The sequence below is a fragment of the Silene latifolia genome, chromosome Y (assembly GCF_048544455.1).
Source record: "Silene latifolia isolate original U9 population chromosome Y, ASM4854445v1, whole genome shotgun sequence".
NCBI lineage: Eukaryota > Viridiplantae > Streptophyta > Magnoliopsida > Caryophyllales > Caryophyllaceae > Silene > Silene latifolia.
This window is the reverse complement of record NC_133538.1, coordinates 264,505,688-264,517,203: the sequence shown is the minus strand read 5'-3', so window position 1 is coordinate 264,517,203 and position 11,516 is coordinate 264,505,688. Positions and strand designations below refer to the sequence as shown.

General features: G+C 39.8%; 2 non-coding genes across 2 annotated transcripts; both read left to right on the top strand.

Annotated features, from left to right (window-relative positions):
* The first annotated feature begins 558 nt into the window (after nt 1–558).
* On the top strand, nt 559–665 carry LOC141636696 (small nucleolar RNA R71). The gene has a single exon (XR_012541292.1). It is a non-coding gene; the product is annotated as a small nucleolar RNA R71 (small nucleolar RNA).
* A 10,115-nt stretch (nt 666–10,780) lies between these two features.
* On the top strand, nt 10,781–10,887 carry LOC141634567 (small nucleolar RNA R71). Its single transcript, XR_012539295.1, has one exon. It is a non-coding gene; the product is annotated as a small nucleolar RNA R71 (small nucleolar RNA).
* The last annotated feature ends 629 nt before the right edge of the window (nt 10,888–11,516 follow it).

Sequence of the window (11,516 nt, the reverse complement as noted above, 5' to 3'; positions counted from 1 at the left end):
TGCTGCTGCGGCACATAGGGAGGTTTTTGATATGGTTGTTGCTTGTGAGGGGGCACATAAGCTTGCTGCTGCCGCTGATGTGGAGGTTGAGTCGGATTCAGGACATTCTGGCTACTCCACCTCAAGTTGGGATGGACATTCGGCTCATAGTACGTGTTTGTCTGCCTGTAATGTTGAAAGGCAGCACAAGACTCGAAGGGACTAGGACAATTTTCTGAGACATGTCCCTCAGCTCCACATCTTTTACAGACGAAATGACCGTCTGAAACAGCATGCACATGATACATCCCTCCTTTTGAAGCTCCTCCCAACTCGTATTTGTCAAACCTCGCCGTGAGAGCCTCTAATGCAGCTACAGAAGGGGATTCAGCACTCCTCCTCTGATTGCCTCTCGAATTCCCATATTCAGCTTTATGGGTGGCTAAGTCATCAATGATCTTCCACCCCTTAGTCTCTTTCATATTCTCAGCAAATCGGCCATTGGCTGCAGCATCCAAAATAGCCCTCTGATCGTCATACAGCTCGTTATAGAACTGATTGCAAAGACTCCATTTTTCGAACCCATGGTGCGGAATAGTTCGCTCCAGCTTCTTGAAACGGACCCATGCTTCATGAAAGTTATCATCAGGTCCCTGTTTAAAGCTCGTGATCTGAGCTTTAATGGCATTCGTCTTCGAGGCAGAGAAGTATTTCTTCTAGAATGCCAAGGCCAAAGAATTCCAGTCGGTGATCCCATGAGTAGCTCGATCCAGATCTCTGTACCACTCCCTTGCAGCATCACGGAGTGAGAATATAAACATGGTATCCTTTATCTAGTCCTGGGTCACACCGGTCGGTGGGGGTATAGAGCAGCAATAATCGATAAATATCTCCATATGCTTGGCTGCATCTTCATTTACAGCTCCCCTGAACTGGTTCCTCTCAACTAAGTTGATATAGGAAGGCTTCGGTTCGAATTTCCTATCAGCTCCAGGTAATTCGAACCCCTTTTAAAGATTTTCAGCTGTCGGCTCAGAATGACTTGCTATAGTTGCTTCTTCAGCCATGACTAGAATTTCAGGAGATGTGACTGTCTCAGCTGAAAAAGTAGAAGCAGGAGATGAAGGTGGGTCTTCTTCGAACAGTTCGTTCTCTTAGTAACTAGACAGAGTACTCAGCTCTTCCTCTGTCGGCAATACCCTTGATGATCGTCTCAACTCACGCAAGGTCTTTTCAATCTCAGGATTGAATGGTACTAGTTCACCACCCTGTGACCTGCGCATAAGAAGAAACTACAAAAAGAATATAAGAAAAGTTTAAGGAACGGATGTTCCTTAAACTAAGAAAGACTAAATAAAAACAACTAAAAATTAGAACAATTGCCTCCCCGGCAACGGCGCCAAAATTTGATACCCGTCATTGTGAGTACCAAAAATAAGATTTATAAAACCTATTAAAACTAACAGAAGCTAGTGGTAACAGGGTCGAACCACAAGGAGGCGAATGAAATTAATAATTGTCTAATTTAGTCTAAGGTAACGAATATGGGGGCTGATTTGATTTGGTTTAGAGCTAAAGGCGGTAAAAGACAATAAACTACGGAATATATTAAATCAAATATAAAGAAGGGTACTAGGATGGTCGGTTCACTATAGTTTCGGCGGCAGCAAACTAAGTCGGTCTAAATCTAACACATGAGGCGGGAAAACAAGAGGTCCTCTCGGTCCACTCTCAACAGATAGCATCTTTCGATCTCGCTATAAGTCCCTAATATCACTAATATTGACTCTCGTCCTGAAAAGTGACTAACAATCTAAACTTTACCTATCTTTCGATCTCAGCATAGTTTAGTCATTTTAATTGGTGGTCAATCAACTGTCCCTATCTCTCGATCTAATGGGTCAGTCATATCCTAAACATTTAACTAGTCGTGTGCACTCGATTCGTCGAATAAAGAATTAAAACAATTAAAACGAAGGTAAAACCTCACGTGGTCAGTCGATCGACTGACACGCGATTCAGGCCGTGTTAATTCTACGCCTCCTAATCTATAGTTCCCCTACATCCTAGCACGATTAAATTAGCTACTCATACTAGAGATGATAACAACAATGAAATTAACGAAATTAACTACTGAATTCATGATCAAAACAACGGAATAAAAGGGCTAGCATAAAACGATAATTATGGTTTCGAGAAACTAACTAACAATTCTATATCTATGAATGCAAATAAAGTAATAAACTGGAATAAGAAGAATACCAAAATCGTAGAAGAGTTGTAACGGAATGATTGAAAACACGAACGAAAATCCAATGCGAAATAATATTCCGAACCCTAATTATTTGATAAACTAAAACTGAATGTAAAACTTGATAAAAACTAGATGATTATATCTGTAAACTAGGTTACGTTATATAGAAAATATACGTAACATAATTCCTAAACCTAATATCGCTTTGGGCTTTGAAAAACTCGTTCTATATCTTCACGTCTGAGTAGCGGCTTGGTCGATCGACTGAGCAACATGGTCGATCGACTGCTCTAAGCTGAACAGTAGCTACTGGAACCCGTGGGTTGGTCGATCGACTGAAGGCTGTGGTTGATCGACTGAAGTAGCTGATAGTTAGCTTCTATAATCTCGTGGATTTGTCTTTTGGGCCTTGGAATGCGCACCAAGCTCGTTCCTTAAGTGAATTCTTCACGTCAAATACAATGCAGTATACTCGGGGACGGATTTAGCTCAATTTCCGTTGAATTCTTCACATTTCTGCAATAATGTACAAAAACACGAAAGTAGACGAAAATAGGGAGGACAGTAGCATAAACTACTAAAATGAGCTCTGAAATGCGTGTAAAATAGGGTGTAAAACATCATATAAATGACACGCATCATTAGACACTAAAATCGAGACAAACCCCAAATAAGTATAGATCAAGGAAGTTGGTCGTGTGACTCCAACATATTCCTTCCTGAATATCTATGACATTGACATTGCATTCTTGCTAATTACCACATCATGAGTATTTGATACAAATTTGTGGATTTCATCATGATATTTGGCATTATCGTGTGACGACTAGCAAGAATGTTGTAGTGTACTCATTTTAGTTTTGTGTTTAGAAATGTACCTCAATAATTGTTATGATGTACAATAAGTCTAAATAAGAATAAAATTCAAGTTTTTGTATAAAACGCAAAGGGTTTCTCTATTATGCAATTAAAACAAGCGTTGTACCCTTACATACCACGATTGAGTTTATGGTGAGACCATACAAATCAAGGTAATTGGTTCGGTCCGTTTCGTGTTCACAATTGAATAGATGTTGTCGTTGGGTCACGTCCGAATCAAAACACAATTTATAGCTTCACAAACAACTCTACAATTAGTAAAGAGGCAAGTAAAGGTCGGATCCCAAGGGACGGGAATTGAGATGAGATTTCTATTGAAACTAGTGGTGTCTTAGGGGTGTCACAATCTGGGTTGATGTAGAAGGTCACTAACTAAATTGCAATGAAAATAAATAAGCAAGATGAATTAAAAGGGTTGTAAACAATTGATAAAAAGCACTAGGGTGTCAAGGGGTCATAGGGGAATCATGGGAATTGATCATACAAACATGTTCTCAAATTATAAGCAACCAATTATTGTTGTGATGGATTGAGTTGGGTTATATCTTACAATCCTAGGAAAGTTTGGGTCTCGGAGCCGAATCGATTAGATTGTACAATACCTACAAGTCGACTTAGTCTTCCCTACTTAACAACATGCATGGTCTAATGAGACTCGAGTTGGTTTATGTCTTACAAGTCTCATTGAAAAGATAGGTGATGGGTAAAAAATGCAAGGATTCATAGGCTCACATTTCATCAAACATAACATGTGCATGAGTTGAGATCAAAACAAGCAAGCAAATAAACCAGGAAAGCATATTAATTTAAGCATGAATCATTCCCCATGTTGGTTTCCCCTAATTACCCATTAACCCTAGCTAGGTCACTGCTCACTCATTATCATGTTGATCATGCTAGCAAGGTTGTCAATCATACCAACAAAAGGAAACATGATGAATAAATGAAAGTAATTAACAATAATTAAAAAGGGATTAAGAGAATTATACCTACTAATGATTGCAATAATAAAGCAAAGAATAAAAGAATTACTTGATGCTTGATTGAGAGGTTGTCAATCTCCCAATAATAACCCAAATAATCTTCAATTACCCAAAATAAAGGATGAACAAGAGAGAGATTAAGGAAATAAAACTTGTATTAAAACTTGATTAATTGTTGATTACAATACTAAAGAGAGATTTGATTGATATTAACTACTCTAATAATTGATAAGAAGAACACACTCTTCTAATTAGACTAATGGGGTATTTATAGGGGAAATTAGGTGGATGCATTAGGGTTAACTAAGGGCTAAACTAGTAATTACACTTTTTAGATTGAGCAGGGAATGATGATCCCTATGATGCTAGTAGCATATGACATGACAAGTCTCGAATTATCTACAAAAGTAAAGGTCATGGATCATCCCAAGCCCGACAAAGTGGTTTGACAAAAGGCTTTTTGGGAATGAAATGCTCAAATCGTTATAAACAAAGGGTGGATATGACTAGTATTCAAAATTGTCCTCATTTAACTTTCACATTTCAAAAATTAGAGATGGGGTTTGTCCCTTCCGGGCTAGTGTCCTTTGCTTTCGCCAATCGCTTATTAGGCAACCGGTTAACCTCTAGACAATAGCTTTTCGGGGTGATAGTCACTCTGTCTCTGGGCGGTCGAATTCACAACCGTGTGGGGGCCCAATTCAATGGATCCCTCTCCAAAGCACATCGAAGTGGTACGCCTCCATCAAAACAACTAAACTTCTCAACATTTCAACATTTCATAAAATTTGAGGTTTCCTTAGCAATAAATTACTTCCACATAACAAAATTTTCGAAATGAGCACTTCAAGCTTATTGATAGAAAGTATTTTTGGGTTGCCTTACCACAAGGTCAATCAAGGTCACCTAGACAAGTTAACCAAGTCCACATCGCATTACGGGGTTGGATAGGTGACTCACATGGAAACCCTTGACTAGGTTTTGGGTCATGGGTCAAAAGACACTAGTATGACACAACCTAGGGTGTTTTACAACCATTCTAGTAGGCAAAGTCTTAAGTTGAAAAAGTATTTGCAATGGCTTAGTTGCTCTTGTCAAAGTTCTCAATTAGGCACTTTTCAAAATGTTTTATCTAAATTCAACTACATGCCATGATGCAACTATTATATACATTCTAATGCAAGTGATTCTATCAACTAATATGACATATAAACTAAATGCAAGTCTTAAGTTCACATTGTTATACCGCATCAATCAAAACAAAGCCACATAGTCATTAACATAAAGAGGAAAAAGGCGATTGGAAAGATCATACCATGCGGTCTTCATGATCCTCATGTCTCGGATGTGGCGTAGTCAATCAATGTGAACAAGGATAGAACAAACAATATACAATATATACAACAATATCTACATAACTACACTACAAAAGAAATAAACATGTTTTTGGGTTTTTCAAATTTTCAAATTTTCAAATTTTTATGGTTTTTTGAATAAAAGTTAAGTCAGAATTCCCCATCCCCACACTAATATGGGCATTGTCCTCAATGGCCAAAATGATGGGAAATTATGCAAACATGATGCATGATTTCTACACTAAATGCAAGCTACACTAATCTACACTACATGATGCATGGTTTTTGTTTATGATGGAGAGGATAATTTAGATTACCTCCCGTTGTGTATGCATTAACTTCCCCAAACCGATCTAGACATTATTGCTAATGTCCAAGGATGGGTGTAGTTCATGCACATACTATGCAATGCATGAAACTAATTTGTCATTTTGGATTTTGAAAGGTGGGAACAATAAAATGAGAACACCTCAAAAGTACCGAGGTGTGAGTCCTCTATGGTGCTAGGACTACTCCAACAAAGATCAAGAAAAATAATTAAAATAAAGAGAGAAATAGACAAACCATGAGAGGGTAGGAGCCTCCAAAGCTTGCTAATCTTCCATCATATCATCACTATCATCATCTTCCTCATTAGAAGTGGTCTCATTGCCACTTCCCTCTTCACTCGCTTCTTCACCTTCTTCTTCACCTTGCTCATCATCCTCTTCTCCTTCTTCACTTGCTTCTTCATCAATGTTATCATCAACTTCTTCATTACCGACAACTTCATTATCACCCGGAACAACCCTAGATGCACTCGGAAATAGGACTTCCCTATCCGCCCAACTAGGCAAAGGACATGATGGGTCAAGTAGTCCTTGCCTAGCTAAGTGTAGGAGGGGTGGATATTGGGCTAAGTAAGCATTTTTCCGATCCTCGAAAGCTTGCTTGTGCATCTCTTGCATGAGAAGAGTCAAATAATCATTTCTTGCTTCAACGCCATCGGGCTTGAACTCTTGGTACTCGAAAGGGTAGGGTGGTGTGACAATGGAAGAGGAGGGCATTTCAATTTCACCCTTTTGTTGTTGGATAATGTACTCGGCCTCTTTTGAAAGGGGAAGTAGATAATTGGTCCGGTGGACGCTTAATCGACAAATTTTCGAAGGCAAAGTGAAAGATCTAGCCTCACTAGTGAGCCATCCATACTTGGTGTCAAGAGGGTTATGGGCAACCCACTTGTACTTGTGTATCATAGTATGAATATCAATGAGATGACCATCCTCTTTCGCCTCATACTTGTTATCTTTGTTGAAGTTAGGATCAAAGTATTTAGCTAGGATAGTGACTAGGCTGCCATTCACAATAACGGTAGTGCCTTTCTTCCCACAATCAATATTTAACCATCTATCCACCAAAAGCCTTAGAGAGTTAAAAGGCTTGGTGAATTCCCTACCAACGTTCAAAGCCGACTCAAGAAGAACAAAATCGAGTTTGGTGAAATGGTTGGTGTTTTTTCTTGCAATGATGGTGTTACCTATGACCTTGTGCCATACTCTAATGCCCGGATGGTGGACTAATAGAGCACGACTCGCATGAAAGTCTTCAAATTTCCTTCCGGAAATCGCCTCCCAAAGAGGGTCGGGGTCATACTTGCCAACATTCTTAAAATAACTCGGAGAATCACTAAGACCCAAAGCATTACCCATTTCCTCAAAGGAGATGCGCCTATTAACATTAGCTAGACGAAACTCGATGGTCTCCATAGTCTCAACCTTGTTAACTTTCAAAGAACTCAAAAATTCTAAGGTAAGGGAGGGGTATGTCAATTCTTTTGATTCAAACAATTTCTCCAACCCCATGGCTTTAAAGAAGGCTCTAGTTTGCTCAAGGACACCTAACTTGTTTATGGTATCTTCACAAATAAACTTGGCAGATTAAAATGATTTTCTAGCAAACTTGGAAAAAGTGTCACTATGGGATTTGGAAATGAAAATTACCTCTGGATAATTTGAAAGTTGAGCAATTTCCGGAGTAGTAGATGTTGTTGCTCCCGTGGGAGGTTGTTGTTGTTGTTGCACTTCCAAGTTTGGGTTTGCTACCACCATAGCCAATGCTTTCTTTGCTTGAAGACTCTTTTGCCTTGATGAAAGTGTCTTTGCCTTTGGTGCCTTTGCCTTTGTTGCCTTTGTTGCTCCCTTAGTCCTTGCCATTGATGAAGTAAACCAAGAAAAGAGTGAAAAATGTTCAATTTGTAGTGTACCCAAATCGATTTAAAGGTGAAAGGCTTTGCCTTTATGAATTCAAAAATCGACTCAAAGGTTGAATATTTTGTGCTTGGTTTTGATTTTTGTTGAAAGAGGAGTGATTGATTTGTTGTTAAAAGGATTTTTTGATTTGATTTTGGTGGATGTTGTTGAGGAATCTTGTTTTTGTGATGGAGAGGATGAGGGTTTTGAGGTTCATGAGTAGTGTTATGAATGAAGGAATGAAGAAATGAATGTGGGAGGGGGTTTATAAAACCCGAAAAATTTGAAAAGCAGGGGCAAGACGGGCGGATTCTGCCTTTTCTGGGTTGGGAAAAACTCGCCTAAAGACGGGCGTCTTTCAGTGAAGACGCTCGGATTTGCAAACACGGGACGGGCGTCTTCTGCAGAAGACGGGCGGATTCCTTTACAGGGATTTTTCTTGTTTTCCTCAGCCAAGAAGACGGGCGTCTTCCTTTCAGGACGGGCGGATTTTTTGAGACGGGCGGATTGAATTCAGGACGCCCGAATTTGCTTACAGTCAAAAATATTTCAAAAGTTCAGCTCAGAGGGACGTGCGTCTTCTACCGAACACGCCCGGATTGCTTGAAGACGGGCGGATTCTCCTGAATCCGCTCGGATTCGACCCCTTTGTACCCGGATTCAGTTCCATCCGTGTACTTTGCATATCCCTTGTCATTCTTCCATTCTTCTTCATATCTCGTGTTCTTCATTGTGGGGGCAGTACTAAGGCATGGATAGCCTAGGCAATTGCCATCCCCACACTAAGCTAAAGCACTACACATTAATTGAAATTATTAGTCCCTCCCTCACTTCTCTCAAACATGATAATTACCTTGATCAAAGTACAAAGATCCAAAAATAACAAAAATGCAATATTAGAATTGAAATGCAAGTTAGGGAGTTAGAAATATTTACAAATGGTGGTTTAGGGAGGACTCCACCAAACTCTCATTCTTGATGAGATGTCAAGGGGGCATGTTCAAGGTGTTGTTGATGTTGCTCAACACCTTGAAAAAGTAATCAAACGCTTGTTCATTATCATGATAGAGGTCTTCAATAGACCTTGGCCGTTGTTGCCGGTCTTGATCGATGGCATTACCAATGTAGGGATTAAAAATCCCTTCAAATTCGTCTTCCCAAAGACCACAAACTTCATTAAGTTGATCATTGAAAATCTCTTGATTTGATGGAGACAACTTTCCCATTTCCTTTTCTTGGCCAATAAGGCCATCTTCTTCATTTCTTGTCTTTGATGAGCTTTGCAAGGCCTCTTTGTCACAATTCACTTGCGCTTTGAATGGAGCATCTTCAATTTTCTTCTTCCATTGGAGTTCCGACTTCTTCCTTTCATCTTTCCGACTATAATGATCGATCATAAAACACGGTTCATGTAAACGGGGAGCTCTCATAGTCTTGTCAAGATTAAAAGTTATACTCTCATCTCCCACTTCTAGGGTGAGCTCACCATGTTTTACATCAATCACCGCACCCACGGTGTGTAAGAAGGGTCTTCCTAGAATGATTGGAATGTTGGAATCTTCCTCCATATCAACAATGACAAAGTCCACCGGGATGAAAAACTTCCCAATTAAATGCGGAACATCTTCCCATATCCCTAATGGTGTCTTCGTCGATCTATCGGCCATTTGGAGTGTGATATTGGTGCACTTAAGCTCTCCCATCCCCAACCTTTTACTCACCGAGTACGGCATAACACTCACACTAGCCCCTAGATCACATAAGGCTTTGTTGATCGTGGTGTCGCCAATGGTACACGGTATTGAGAAGCTTCCCGGATCCTTTAGTTTTGGAGGTAAACTCCCTTGAATTATTGCACTACTCACCTTAGTGAAGGCGATAGTCTCAAGTTTCCGGATCGACTTCTTCTTTGTGAGGATGTCTTTCATGTATTTCGCATAGGCCGGCACGTGATTGATTAATTCCGTGAAAGGAATCGAGACTTCCAAATTCTTCACAATTTCCAAAAACTTTCCAAGTTGGTCATCAAATTTGGGCTTGGCTTGACGACTTGGAAAAGGAAGTCTAATCACAATGGGCTCCTTCTCCTTGACCTTGTCTTCATTTTTCTTTGAAATCTCTTCTTTTGATGATTCTCCATCCTTGGAGTTTTGCACAATTTCTTCCTTATCACTAGCTTCTACAACTTCATCCTCAACTTGCTTCTTCGGTGCTTCATACCTCGTACCACTTCTCAAGTGAATGGCACTAACCGTTTCATGTCTTGGGCGATTACTTTGAGGTGGTAATTGCCCCTTTTGTCTTTGTGAGCTTGAAGATGCTTGTTGAGTCAATTGGGTTTCCAACATCTTGGTGTGAGCTAGAATGTTGTTGATGGTGGTTTCCTTTGCTTGACTATCTTTTTGCATTTGAGTGAAAAATTCTTGTTGATTCTTTTGCATTTGGAGGACCGCTTTTTGAACATCAAAACCTTGGTCATTTTGGTGATTGTATGGATTTTGGTTTTGGTAACCTTGGTTTTGGTTGTAAAAGGGTCTTTGATTTTTGTTTCTCAAGGGAGGTGGGGTGTATGTTGTTTGAGGGTTTTGAACATTTTGGCTTTTGTATGAGATATTTGGATGGAATTTGGTGTTTTCATTGTAATAGTTGGAATAAAGGGTACCACTCTTGTATGCTTGGAAAGCAATCACTTGTTCATTTGTTCCCCTACATTCACTTTGGTCATGTCCCAAAGTTCCACAATTCTCACATATCCCACTTGGGATTGATGAGGATGCCGTCATGGCATTAACATGATGCTTTGGTGATTTTGAGGCTTCTTCAAGTCTAGCCATAGCTTGTTCAAACTTCAAATTGATTGTGTCGATGTGAGCACTAAGTTGAGCACCCAATTGAGTAACGGAGTCCACTTCATGCTTTCCTCCTCTAGTAGCCTTGCGAGGTCTACTATATTGTGAGTTATGGACCGCCATTTCCTCAATCTTGTTCCATGTTTGATTGTCATCAACTTCGGTGAACATTCCATTTGATCCCATGTTGAGAATGTTCCTTGAATCTTCATATAAACCGTTCCAAAATTGTTGTACCAAGAACCACTCGCTAAGTCCATGGTGAGGACATGAGCGACAAATTCCCTTGAACCGCTCCCAAGCTTCATACAAATATTCTTCATCCCTTTGCTTAAAACCCGTAATTTGAGCCCTTAGCATGTTAGTCTTTTCCGGTGGGTAGAACTTTTTGTAGAAAGCTAGAGCCAACTTCTTCCAAGAATCAATTCCGAGAGTGGCCTTATCAAGGCCCTTCAACCATTGTTTCGCGGTGCCGATTAGAGAAAAAGGAAATAAGACCCATCGAATTTGGTCTTGAGTTACACCGGTTTGAGAAATCGCATCACAATAGTCACAAAAGGTTTCCATATGAGAATGAGGGTCTTCACTAGGCATCCCCCCAAATTGGCTCCTTTCGACTAATTGGATAAAGACGTATTTGGCAATAAAATTTCCGGTCAAATGTTGTGGTGTAGGAGTACCATTGGGTAGGTTCTCCTCGGTGGGTACGGAATGTGATGAAAACTTAGGCATTGTAGGTTGATTTTGTGGGGTATTTTGTGTTGGGTTCTCCTCACCTTCTCTTGCAAAAGGGTTGATGAACTCAATAGTTGGTTGAATATCGACTACCTCACTAATACCTCTCAAATTCCTCCTAGCAAATCTCCTATTGGTTGTCAAAGTTCTTTCAATTTCACGATCAAAAGGTAACAAATCACCTTGTGACCTTCTAGACATGCAAAATATCGAACAACTTGAAAACAGTTAGAACAAACCTTGAGGAGTTCTAC